Source organism: Carassius carassius, chromosome 21 (genome assembly GCF_963082965.1).
Source record: "Carassius carassius chromosome 21, fCarCar2.1, whole genome shotgun sequence".
In the NCBI taxonomy this organism is placed as follows: Eukaryota; Metazoa; Chordata; class Actinopteri; order Cypriniformes; family Cyprinidae; genus Carassius; species Carassius carassius.
Genome location: NC_081775.1, coordinates 15,459,697 through 15,474,371, shown reverse-complemented (window position 1 = coordinate 15,474,371; position 14,675 = coordinate 15,459,697). Strand labels below are relative to the sequence as shown.

The following is a 14,675-nucleotide window of genomic DNA, read 5'->3' as shown; positions in this document are numbered from 1 at the left end:
ATATTACAATCAAGAGTAAAGCACAATTCACTAAGGCAGCTGTTACTGAGAAATTAACTTAAAATGCACTGCATGGAGAAAAGCATCATATTCTACCCTCATATTACAGAAGGTGTGTGTCACACTGGGGTTGTAAAGAAAGCAATTTGCAGACTGGGGCTTGGCCTTCTTGTCACTATGGCAACGTGCCTGGCTGAATGCCCATGGGAGATGCACGAAAAGTGAAAATGTATGACCCGTTTCTGTACATCTTACAGAAAGTCAGTTAAAAAAAAGAGAGAGAAATATCAAATTGTAAAGTGTTATATGCATTTAAGGATGTGACTAAAGGATACTGCACTTTACACAAAGAGGGCGCCGCAAAAATGGGTGTAAAAATATATATTTTTTCTGTTTTCAACAAATGGTCAGTGAAAAGAGGTGCTTAAACCTCAGGAGGGAAAATTTGGAGGTATGAAAACCTCTTACCAAATGTTTGAAAGCCTGATTTGTGTAAAATTGCCTAATGTTTAAAATGAAATAAATGTCCTCGTGTGACTGAATATTGAAACAATGTAAATGGACTATTGCTTTAACACATGAAACATTTCTAATGCTTAGGGTAAGTGAAATTATTGTTTGTTTGTTTATTCAACAACAAAGCATTAATCTGATCAAAGCATTAAAGTGGCAGTAAAGGCATTTATTATGTTCTGAAATTCTTCAGAAATGTATTACAGTTTCTAAAAAACTGTTTTTTTAATCATTGAAAATAGTAAGACATTTTTCATAAGCAGCAAAGCAGCACATTAGAATGATTTCTGAAGCTGCAAATTCTGCTTTGAAATGAAATTTTAAAATATACTTTATTAGAAAACAAATGATCAAATCATTTGATCAAATAAATGCAGCATATGAGACTTCTTTAATTAAAAAATAAATAAAAATAAAATTCTGATGTCTACAGTGTTTTAAAGATAGTTTTAATGTAGGAACAATCCAAAAGAATCAAAAAGTAATTAATTTAGCCTGCACATGGAAGGTGCATTTCCACACATTACATCAGAACTCAAAGGTGTTGCATTACTGTTTATACTGCCTGTTCTGTAGGTTTCCATAAGCAAGATCACCAAGGGGTAGCGATTTCCATATTTATATAATTATATTTCACATAAAAACAACATCTATATTCGTATCACACACCTTCTTACATGCAATCAATAATGACTTCCGATTGAGGTCACAGAATGGTTTCTTCTGTCAAATCTAATTCAACAGAATCATATTAATTGGCTGTCAATGATGCTGTAACACATGAGATTGTGATCACAGTATATTGTATTTCCCTGGACATTCTTAAGTCTTGCACATGTGGCACATCATTTACACCACTGCAATAGCCATAGGGTTGCAGAAGGCACAAACACACACCTGACCTGTCTCTACAGGCTGAGCATCTAGTGAGCTGATGGTTAGGGAATGAGGGTATAAGAATTTGTCCACAATGGACAGGACAATAACACAAAGCATTTCTATATATTGAAAAGCGACCTTAGGAATTCCATACATCACAAATTCCTATTTGTTTTTGCACACTGCATTGCAGAACAGAATCTCCTCAAAAAAAAATAAAAAAAAATAAGATAATAATAAAAGATAACTGACAGTAAAAATGTATTTAAAAAATAACTAATTAATGTTAAAAACTTATAGAAATCAGCCTATTTGAATGATTTCTGAAGGACCATGTGACACTAAAGACGAAAGTAATGGCTGCTGAAAATTCAGTTTTCCCAATGCAGGAATATATTACATTTTAAATATATTTAAATAGAAAAAAACAGTTATTTCACATTGCAATAATATTTGACAATAGTACTGTTTTTACTGTATTTTTTTTCTTTCGATAAAACAAATGCAACCTTGAAAAACATCTGACACTACAGCATTTAGTCCTAAAACTGTTTAATTCAATTATAATAAAAAAGTGCATTGTTATTGATAATTACAATTCCTTTAAATGAAGTCAATTCATATTTAAATATTACATCTCTAAATATAAGTATAAACCTCACATGGAACTGGAACACTTGAAAAAAAAAAGAAAATCTCCAAGAGAGATGTTTTTTGTCTCCTCATTTCAGACAACATCACACGCCACTGATTTATTATACTTGCTTTTAAAAAAGCATTTTCAGAAGCAACAAAAGCATAGAGTTCTTTTACTTCAATCAGCAGACTGCCATTTGATATACTGCAAAAGTTCTTGTTCTGAAAGACATCAACATCCTCATTTTACAGATGAAAGACCATCTGTAGAATATGCAAAAGGTGTCCAATTTGTGCATCTGCAAAGACACTTTTTTTCAGCACAATTAGTATTGAAATTTTGATCTACACTGCAAATGCTGTTTACATTTGCCAAAAGGCTGAAAATAGTTAGTTGCCATTTGTAGTGCAAATGTAGCAAATGTTAGAAAGACCAGGTGGCAAATGATAGTTATCATGAGAGCAAATGATGTGTAGAGAGTGAAGCACATTTTAAAATAATCTCTCCAACTGAGGGTTTTTTGTTGTTATTTGTGCATTTATATTGTATGACATGGACTTGGTAACACAGCCTAGCAACAGGTGAAATGAAAAGCAATTACCAAAAGCCAGAATGTAGGAACAGCTGCGATAATCATCCAAAAGTGCACATCTTTAAATTATGTTCATTAACAGAAGCATATCATGCACTTAAGAATGTATAGTAATTGCTAAATTATCATGGAAATGGATGTTCTTATTCTTATATCTATAAGATATTACCTAATGTCATAATGAATTTTGTATTATCCAATCATTACTCACCACATTGAGAACACTGCACAAAACATGACTATTAACAGAATTAGCATCTTATGTCATGCTACAGGTCAGATGGAGGGGTCAGCACAAACTAATTATTTCCATCCACTCCAAACTAATTTGGCACAGCAAAATAAGTAAACTTTAAAACTAAGCATAATCTCTCGGTAGAAACTTGAACATTTCACCTACACAATTTATAGTCAAGCAATGAACTTGACAATGAACAAATTTTTCCCAACAAATGTGTGTGGTTGACATCAACTTCTGCATCAACTTCTGAAAACTGACAGAGAAAATAATCAGAATTGAAGATAAGCAGTGAGGATGAGGAGCTGTTTCAGTGCTAGTTGCCCTCGCCCAGAATTGAGGTCAGGGAAAGTTTTTAATAAATTGTTGGTCTAACTTGTATGGATATACTATCATGATCACACTTGACAGTGTCCTGCTCCTGCTGCTGTGATGATTAGCCATTAGATGATTAGACTGAATATGCATTTGATAGTATCATCTGTTTTGGGTAATCCAAAGTGGGCAATGCTAAATACAGGTACAAATACAGGTATCTCACCTACCAAACCACATATTTGACTCATTTTAATTAAAAACAAAACTCAGCAAAAATATCAATATTGTTTGAGATATATATATATATATAATATATATATATATATATATATATATATATATAGTTATGTGAATTAATTAAAAATGCAACATGCAAGTGATAATGTACAGTTAGCCGCCTACAAGCCAAAATTCCTGATCACCCTCATGATTTATCTTTATGATCAATACTGAAAACAAAACAGTAAAACAAACACAAAAGTTAAAACAAAAAATGCAAACAAAAAACAAAATGATGGTATTTTCGAAAAAAACTCAAATCAGTCTTGTCAAATCAAAACAAAACAAAAAACGACACTCAAGACAAAAAAAAAAAACCTGTGCTGTCAAGACAAAATCAAACCAAAAAACTGACAGGCTTGTCAAGACAAAACTAAACAAAACATAATAAAACAAATTAAAATAAAACAGAAAAAACAACAACAGTCCACAGTTGTTCAAGACATAACTAAACCAAACAAAAACAAAAGCAAAACACACACACACACACACACACACAAAAAGATGTAGAATGCATGTAGCATGGCCCTGTTAGGCCCTGTTGGCTGAAAAAATGCAGCTCTCTCAAATTTCTATGACGTTATTTTACTGAAAAATGTCGAGAGCGCATTACTGTAACGCGAAAGCACATCAATACAATGCGCGAGAATTAATATCAATTAATTGTGCGCACTCTTTTCAGGTGAGAGCAGCATGTATCTGAGCGCTCGGGTCCAGTTTTGTGTAAGAGCAAAGGAAATCCGCTCGCGAATGGAGAGATTCGCGCTCGCGCATTGTATTAATTTGCTTTTTGCGGTAATGTGCTCTCAACATTTGTCAGTAAAATAATGCCATAGTTTTCAAATAATTACTATTTTATAAATAGCACAATATCACTAATATGATAATATAGGCTAGTAGATGTGCTGGTGCTGAGATGAATTTGCCAACTAATGTTTTTCTGAAGGTATTATAGACCTCCTTACCCAAGATGGCTCTTTAACACCAGTTATAAACAGAGACCAAGTTATGTGAAGTGCCTGATAAAGCCGAACAACACTTTTGGCCTCTGCACCTCAATGATTTGTTTGACACGAAATACTGAAAGCGTGGCTGCTAGCACTGTCATTAAAGTGCTCATCCCAACTTCACAGTGCTCAAGGTTAGTCTGATTGCACCCAATGATGACGATTTATTCTTCACCTAGTATGAATTTACTCTAGCACTCAATAAATGCAGACTCATTTACAACACAAGACAGAAAAAAATACCAGAAAAATGTCCTGAAAAGAAGTTGAAGTGGAAAAAAGTGCATGTGCCATTTTTCAAAATCATCTTTGCGCTACGTTTATCTTTACAGCAAAGTGGCCGATTTCACTTCTTAAAGTTTATTAGCAAATAAATCCTTGAAGTAACTCAAAACTACCTCAAACAAATTGCTGCTGTTGGTGCGGTGAGTAAAGCCAATCCATCAGCTTTATATCCATGTAGAATTAAAAAAAAATTTGGAACACAGTCTATTTGAAAAAACTTCCCTACCAAGACAGGTGGGAAAATTTGCACTAATTCCACACAATACACAGTGCCTCATATCACTGCTTAAAAGAAGACGCTTGCTGTGTGCTGGTTCATTAGCTAGAAGAAAGATTACAAGTAACTTTGCTCCCAAGTTGCTCAATATAGAGGAATACAGTGCGCAGCTACGGTTTACATACACTCCCCACCTCCAGATGAAGATTGTCACATGCGCCCACAATTAAATATGCCTATGGCAGGTGTTCACTGCCTAGCCTAAATAGGAAATATCCGTTCTGGAGCTTTGAGGTGTATTGGGCCTCTAGACTTGAGAGTTATCAACAGCAAAGCACCTGGCATGTCTCATTACAATACAACCACTGGAGAATATTACTGAGCTCCAGGAGCCTCCAAAAGCAAGAGAAGGCTTGTCGAATACTGAATACGATGCTGAGGGGTTCAGGACCCACAACATGTATGGATAAGTGCTCTGGGCTTGACTGTGACATATCTCTTACTAGATGGGAAGCATAATGAAAACATGCCACATGATATAACTGTACCTGTAAACTACTTTAAAAAACTGACTCACTTGTAAGGCCTATTCACATCAAGTACAAAACCAAAAAACTCCCCAGACAATACTGTTTTTATTCACTCAAATTCAAAACAGTGTCAGAAAAGTACTTTTCCATAAAGGGACAATATTTGCCCACTGAGCTGATTTTCAGAGGCATTTTTTACCTTAATGGACATTTTTAGAATTATTATAAATGTACTGTATGTGATGTCTGTTGTTTAGAATTAAATTTTACAATAGCATTTATTCAACTAATTCAACTCAATCAGAATACTATAAGCTTTCAACATCGACAAAAGTCAAAATCACCATTAACTATAGAAATATAAACTGATCAGCCCCAACATTAGAACCACCTGTCTCCACTCGTGCTGCCAAAACAGCTCTAATACTTATTACTCTAATTGAATACTTTTGAACATGTCCTGTGGTATCTGGCAACAAGACATTAAATAAAAACCTACAAGTTGCTAGGCGGGACCTCAATGGATTGGGTTTGCTCCCCACGTGCATTAGTGAGCTTTGGGCCACCTGACGATTGGTTAACCGGCTGTCCTTCCTTGCACTTGTTTTTAGGTACTAACCACTGCATACCAGAAACACCCTACAAGACTTACTGTTTCGGACCCAAATCATCTATTCTAGCCATCATCACTATTTGACCCATTTCTCTTGCTTCCAACAAATGAAATCCAAGACCTGACTGTTTAGTTGTTTTCTAATATATTCAACCCACTTGACAGGTGCCATTGTAATGATATAATCAGTTATTCACTTCATCTGTCAGTAGTTTTAATGTTGTGGCTGTTCAGTGTATTGCAGATTAATGAAAAATATAATATTTCAGGCTATGTTTTCACGACAGTGGTGTAGAGAAAGCGGAAAGGTTTTTAAAAAGTTTCACGTATACACGTCAACATTTTCAAAACGATTCGCATTTAACACATATCCATGAAAACGGGCTAAAATGCTGTATTACGTATGCCAGGCCAGTAGTTAGCACTGTCACTGTGCTAGTAGATAGTATATGTAGGGAAATGACGATTATATGATTTATATTATGCGTCTCCGCTGTTGATATTGGTGAAGTAAATCCACACTTTGCTGAAGTAGTGTCAGCAAACTCTCAAGCAGCAACAACAGAACCATACTCCGCTGTTGTTGTGTATGTTTGTTCGCGCTTGCCTTTAAAATCGACACACGCACTGTGCATGTCTACATACCTAACACCAGAGGTGGAAAGTAACGAATTACATTTACTCGCGTTACTGTAATTGAGTAGCTTTTTTGTGTACTAATACTTTTTAAAGTAATTTTTTAAATCTGTAATTTTACTTTTACTTAAGTATATTTTGTTTGAAGTATTGTACTTCGCTACATTTTAAAACACATTAATTACTGAGTAAAAAAAAAAAAAAAAATCGCTCCCTGGAAACTACGTCAGTAAATTATGGGGAGGGCAAACTGGCGCTAAAATCACAAGAAAGATGCAGACGGACAAAACAGGCGTTAGTGGTGCAGACACCGCTGAAAAGGAAACCCCGTCATATTCTGAAGTTGAACTCGAAGGAAATGAAGTGAACCCCTGGCCATATGTATGCTCTATTATGCAGTGTAAGCTGTACTTGCCTAGGAAGACCAAACTAGCAGCTTATAAAATCTCGACAAGACATCAACCATTCGCAAGAATGTAGAGGTAAGCTAAATAATTGCATCGTTGCATTGGTGGTTAAAATGAAGTTTTGACATTTTAGCAAGAGGTTTTGCACAAATTAGCTAAAAAGACCGTGGTGAGGAGTGTGCTATTTTTGTTTTAATGATGTGCGCGCGCATTTATAGTGCGTTCTTTAACTGTGTGATTCAGTCTCCTAAAATGCATTTAGAATGATCACAAAATTGAAGATATAGGGGCAGAAAATTCACATACTTATATAATTTCATATATTAAATCAGTTCAGTAAACAAGTTAATTAAGAGACTTGCGTTTTAGAAACCATATTGCCTTTTTAGCTCTATTTCTACAACAGAAAATAATTCCAAACACAGCCATCAAAGCACAGTTTTGCGTCTCTGAGCAACGTGACAGTGTTTCCTTCCGGAATGAATCAACCGTTTAAATGATTCGGTTCAATCGCAATGACTCACTTATTAACAGTGACTTGCTGACACATACTGGCCATTTTAATTTCACATTTAAAGTGTCTTTTGATTTTTTTAAATAATTAATTTCTTATCATTTCAAATGAGTATTCAACATTTTATGTCTTGTATATCAAAACATTATTCATGCATTTGTACCTGCAGGTTAAATGCATTCTTGTCCTGCACTAAACAGTGTAATACATCTAAATGCCACTTCCAATGAATCTTCTTCATTTCCTCTGCATTAAAAGATGAGTTTGTTGATACTGATTTGCCTGGTAACAGCCCAAATGTTTTATTATTCTAAATAACTGATTCCTTTAATTAAAAACAACTAGTTTGAGATTAATAGACCTATCCCAGGGGTCAAACTCAGTTCCTGGAGGGTCGTAGCCCTGCAGAGTTTAGTTCTACCCCTGCTCCAGCACACATATCATGTAGTTTTCAAATAAACCTAAATGATTAGATTAGCTGGATCAGGTGTGTTTAATTATGGTTATATCTAAACTGTGCAGGACTGTGGCCCTCCAGGAACTGAGTTTGACACTCTTGGCCTGTCCCATTTCGACTCCCTCCCACTGTTAAAATGTAACTAAGTAATTTTTACTCTGAGTAAAGTTTAAATGAGCTACTTTTTACTTTTACTTGAGTAGATTTTTAGACTGGTACTTTTACTTGTACTTAAGTAAAATTTCATTAATGTAATGGTACTTTTACTTGAGTAGAATATTTTTGTACTCTTTCCACCTCTGCCTAACACATACTATGCACACACATGACATCACCGTTTTCAAAGATTCCCAGTATTGGGTGTTTATACAGAAACGATAACGGTGGCATCTTCAAAAATATGAGTTTTCAGTCCCCAACGCTGTTGTCGTGTAAACGAACAGTCAAAACACATAAAAAGCTTCTCATTTTTGGCTGAAATCATTGTGATGTAAACGGACCCTTTAGTGTATAGCCAGCCTAATCCATGTCAATGTAGCAGCTGCAAACAACAAAATGCACAAAAAAAAAAGTTTTGGTCCCACTTTATATTAGGTGGCCTTAAAAAAATAAGTACAATGTACTTATTGTGTTCATATTGTATTGTAAAACACTTTTGCTGCTATTGAGGTGGGATAGGGGTAAGGTTAGGGAGAGGGTTGGAGGTATGGGTAAGTTTAAGGGTGAGTTAAGGTGTAAAGTATGGGTCAACAGTGTAATTATAAATGTAATTACAGAAATTAAATACAGATGTAATTACATGTAGTTTTTTTTAAATATAAGTACAATGTAAAAACATGTATGTACACAATAAGTACATTGTACTAAATTATTAATTAAAATTTAAGTACATAGTAGTTAAGGCCACTTAATATAAAGTGGGTCCAAAGTTTTTATGTAACTATGAAAATATATTACTTTCTGCTGCACTCCTTTTTGCTTTTTCTTTGTTATCGCAAAGGCTTTTAAATGATCCTTGCACTCAGAGACCAATTATATCAACTGCTGTAAGCTTCACACTGTACAACTTCAGATATGTTTTCTTTCTGTAAATGCTCACTCAAAACAGAGACAAAAAATTTGAAACAGAGGTTGCATGCTGGTTGTGTGGTCTGAACATCAATGTCTTTAAACCTTTAGATAATAAAACAGCTACTGTCATCGTGTTGCTGTAGAAAACCATAGAGGGGAAAAAAGAGTGCACATTTTAATCTAAATATTGCCATGCTGTTCAGAGAAAATATTTCTATGAGTATAATTTATATTTAAATCAACTCAACAATTTTTCAGTTAATTGAGAGCATAATATAATTGCGCATGTAACTTGCATACTGATCACCAACAATGGCAGAAGATCCCATGTGATAAGCACCTGGATGAGAGGAGCTTGTGTGTTTGTCACACCTTTAGAAGCATCATGTCTTGAAATCAAAATGAACATTCATAAATGCCCCATACTGTGCAGCTCTACTGATGTGCTGAAGCACACTTCTGCTTTGAATTAGTGAGTCACGGATTTCCTCTCTGAAAACCTCAAGGCTAATGTGATGCCTGCGGTGAGCCTTATGCCAACACAATAAAATCAGACTGTTTATGACCATGGCTGATGACTATAGTTCCCATATGGACACTCAATTCAGTCTTGTTAGCCTGTCACACCCACTACTCATTTATCGTGTTTTATTACAGTGAGCCTGGACAGTGCTTTATGAGCCTGTCCTCTGGAGGTCTTTTATGTCCAAACAGCACTTTAAAGATGGACAGTTCAACCAAAAATAAAAGTTCTGTCAACAATGTCATTTCAAACCTGTATAACTTACTTTCTTTTGTGGAACATAAAAGTAGATATTTTGAAAAATGTTTGTAATCAAACCTTACGGTTACAACTGACTTTCATTTATATGATCAAAAACACATTTGAGACATAAATATCATTTTAAATGTCCTTGTATTTATATTTTTTGGGGAACTGTTAAATAATTATTTAATCGTGCTGCAGAGCTTTTTTCATTCATTTTATTCTTTGTAAATTGAGAAATATTACTGTAAAAATAATAATAATTATTTACCATTTAGTGTTTTAAGCTGCGGGGGGGGGGGGGGGGGGGTGTTGGGGTGTTGTCTCATTGTACCCCCAAAACCACATCGATAGCACCTATTCATTAAAACTGAATCACTTACTCTTATTTTTTTTATATTATTCATCATTATTATTTGTTATAATGAAGCAAATTAATATGACTATAATTGACTTTAACAGACTTCCCAAGCAGTTTTTCCTTTAATGAGATACATTAGCTTTTAAGAGTTCAAGAGGAACTCGTGCAGAAACAATCTCAAGATTTAATTGTCTCTCATTTAAAAATAATATCACTAAGTATGTTTTACCGTTTTAACAAAGCAAAGGTAAAACTGTTTTCTGGTTGAGAATCACTGTTCTAAGAAAGCTCTTCACATTGTGATGTTGAGAAAAGAGTTTTGAAAGGTTAAATGAAAATCATTTCTTAGTGGAGAAGAAAGGACCTGCATTTACATGAAGAAATGCCAGTGATAAATCACTTGTCAAATGTACGAGTCTTGCTACAACATGGGAGGGTACATGTGTCTTATATCCGCAATTCTAGCGGCCAGTCAGAAGATCAGTGGAATGCAGAGGAGGGGGAAATGTGATGCAGCTCCAAGTCAAAACATCTGCTGATATTTTACACAGGAGTGCTCAACCATCTCCTGGGATGCTCGGTGAACTGGGGCAGGGGGTGTGCATGAGCGCAGCTGAACAGTGCCTCCTAGAGGAAAATGTTTGTCAAGTAAAAAAAAAAAAAGATGAATGATTGTCCATGTTAATGAAAGCTGCTCTCTGAGATGCTCTTTTATAAAAAAAAAAAAAAAGGTTGAAAAAAAAATGCCCATGGCCAGCAAATAAATACAAAACTAAATAAATAATTATGATAACAATAATTATGAATATTAATAAATACATGCATGTACAGTATGTATGCATTCACTCTCTCTCTCTCTCTCTCTCTCTCTAATACATATATTTTTCAAATATTGAATTATCTGAATGCATTATAAAAATAAAAAAAAGAGGTAAACACATGGACCCTTGTACTGGATTTGCAATACTGATTTAGTTTTTAATTGATAGTGACATGCATTCTCTCAAATCAATCTTTCAGTTTATGCTGGTTCACAATAAGCTTTTAATTGTAAACAATGTCTCAGCTTTCAATTTCTGTCAATTGATTTCATTACAAAATACGGATATCAGTATAATTACGGTATAAAAAGGACTGACACATAAATAATTTCACCAAGTTTTATATTTAGAATCAACAAACAAAAAAATAAAATTACTTTTTGTTTGCATAAACACTAAAACAATAACATTACCAATCATCTCTGGATTTTAAATGGCAATGTGACAGGCAACTGTTTATCTAATAAATGTACAAAATATTCTTAATAGAAATAAATATAAAATGGCAAACCTCACATCAAAATGCTAATTGATTAATAAATGGTTATAGGTATTTTATCTGCACCAAAGATAATTCTACAAACTTGATCCAAAATTGTTTAAATGTGTAGAATCCACTTAAGTTTGTTCTTCATCAACCCTTTGATATTTACAGCAGGGCATGCAAATTTGGTCAATTTTTTGGCAAGACAAAAACTGCATGCAGGCTGAATGTAAGTGTAATTCTATAAAACCACTCTCTGACACTAGGTGGCACTTATGGAACAGAAGAATTAGAGCTGTTTCCCCATAACCCCCAGTGGACAAAGCAGCATTGCGATTAAGTGCACTACTTTATTAGGTAGCCTATTAGATGGAGCTAAGATAAAAACAAAATGCCATCAAATTCAATTGTATAATTCCCTTAGCACTCTTTAAAAACCTCCCAGCTTTCCACCATGTTTTCACACACGAAAGTACCCTGTGTGCTGTGCACAACCTGAAAACTTTACTTTATGCTCGATCGTATTTATTTATCCTGAATTGTTCAAATTGTAGTACTAACCATAGGGAATTTAATCATGAATTATCCTCAAACCAGTAGTCGTTACATCCCTCATACCTCAAGAAAGCCAATGTCCATAAACTTGACATTCAACTAGAAAGAAAAAAAATTCTAAGGAAAAGGTTGAGCAGAAAACAAGACAGTTGAAGGTAAGGGGCATGAAAGCTCTACTCACATCCAGAATGAGTCTCCTATCAGTGTCGAGGCGTTTGGAGGCCAGAGTCTTGGTTATGTGGTAGAACGTGAGCTTTCACAGTATCCAGCAGAATAGGGATCAGCTGTACTGAGGACAGTCCAGACGTGGCACTATAGCGATCAGCACTGCTATCTGTATCGCGATCTGCAATAAAAGCTACATTTCAAGGACACATCCAGCAGCAGATTTCACAGATGGCTGTGAATACATCAATAAAAATTTAAAATGAAATGAATGACTATTGAAGTAACAGTCATCACTTCCTGTGGGCATTTAGCCATTTCAAACATGTCTTAAATGGTTATGAGATTTTAATAAACAATTTGTCACGGTTGAGGAATTCATTGACGATCCCTTGCACTGTGTGTGTGTATTTTATGAATTAATATGTGTGTGTGTGGGCGTGGTCGCTGATTATCCTCCGGGAAATCAGCGACAGGTGTTGTGCATTTCCACTGTCTATTTATACTCACCTCATGCATCTTGTGTTTGTCAGATCGTTTGGTTTATGGATGTTAGCTGTTGTGTTCCTGTTTCTTCGGCTCCTCGTGTGTCCTGGTTTGTCTCCGGCTGGAAGTTAGTATCTCACACTACCAGTCTGATAACACTCATCACATCCGGCAATCATTCTGAAGAACTGTCATTTTTCCTCATGGACTCCCCTCAGGTTCCCATTGTCCTCGGTCATCCTTGGTTGGTGCGGCATAATCCCAGGGTGGACTGGGGACATAACTCTGTTTCTGCCTGGAGCACTGAGTGTTATGCGTCTTGTTTAGTGTCTGATGGTTCGTCTCTGTCTTGTTCTGTCTTGCAGGAAGAGCCGGTGAATTTGTCAAACGTGCCCGCTGAGTACCTCGACCTGAAGGAAGTGTTCAGTAAGTCCAGAGCTGCTTCTCTTCCTCCGCATCGTCCCTATGACTGTGCTATAGACCTACTGCCAGGTACATCTCCGCCTAAAGGCAAGCTATACTCTCTGACTATTCCCGAGAGGGAGGCCATGGAGAAGTATATTTCTGATTCTCTGGCATCCAAATTCATCCAACCTTCCTCTTCTCCAGCGGGGGCGGGGTTCTTTTTTGTGGGGAAGAAGGACGGTTCTCTGCGACCTTGCATTGATTACCGAGGGTTGAATAACATCACGGTAAAGAATACTTATCCTTTGCTGTTGATGTCTTCAGCCTTCGAGAGGTTGCAGGGAGCATCGGTCTTCACAAAACTGGAATTACGTAATGCTTATCATTTGGTCCGCATCAGGTAGGGGGATGAATGGAAGACCGCGTTTAACACCCCTAGGGGGCACTTTGAATACTTGGTTATGCCTTTCGGGCTCTCCAATAGCCCGGCGGTCTTCCAGGCACTCGTCAATGATGTGCTGAGAGACATGGTCGATCAGTTCATTTATGTCTACCTGGATGACATATTGATTTTTTTCTTCGTCTCTCCAGGAACACGTTCAGCATGTCAGACGAGTGCTTCAGAGGTTGCTAGAGAATGGGCATTTTGTCAAGGCAGAGAAATGCGCTTTTCATTCACAGTCTGTCCCTTTCTTAGGTTACATCATTTCATCTGAAGGAGTGCGTATGAATTCTGACAAAGTTAAGGCTGTGGTGGATTGGCCAAGCCCAGATTCCCGTAAGGCCCTACAGAGGTTTCTGGGGTTCGCCAATTTTTACCGACGTTTTATTCGCAATTAAAGCCAACTAGCCGCGCCTCTGACTGCCTTGACCTCCCCCAGAACGACGTTCAGGTGGTCCGAAACAGCCGAAGCTGTATTCACCAACCTGAAGAGCCGCTTAGTTTCGGCTCCCATTCTCACGACCGGTGATCGGTCACGTCAGTTCGTGGTTGAGGTCGATGCGTCAGAGGTGGGGGTAGGCACAGTGCTTTCTCAGCGTTCTTCTTCAGACGACAAGATGCATCCTTGCGCGTTCTTTTCTCATCGTTTGTCTCCTACCGAACGTAACTATGACATTGGTAACAGGGAGTTGTTGGCAGTCAAGTTAGCATTGGAAAAATGGCAACATTGGTTATAAGGGTCGGGGGTACCTTTTATCGTCTGGACTGATCACAAGAACTTAGAATACATTCAATCTGCCTAAAGACTCAACTCCAGGCAGGCTCGGTGGGCTCTTTTTTTCGGTCGTTTTGACTTTACTCTTTCGTACCGTCCAGGTTCTAAAAACATCAAACCCGATTCTTTATCTCGTATTTTTGATCCATCAGAACGCCTGGTTACTCCCGAGTGCATTTTACCGGAGACTCTATTCATCTCCACACTCCGATGGGAGGTCGA

At 36.5% G+C, this 14,675-nt stretch overlaps 1 protein-coding gene and 1 pseudogene across 2 annotated transcripts in view; both read right to left on the bottom strand.

The window, feature by feature from the left end:
- Positions 1 to 14,675, bottom strand: part of LOC132097611 (Rieske domain-containing protein) — a 143,343-nt gene that overhangs the window by 32,445 nt on the left and 96,223 nt on the right. The window lies entirely within an intron of this gene.
- LOC132098267 (importin-11-like) overlaps positions 1 to 14,675 on the bottom strand; it is a 45,366-nt pseudogene that overhangs the window by 20,162 nt on the left and 10,529 nt on the right.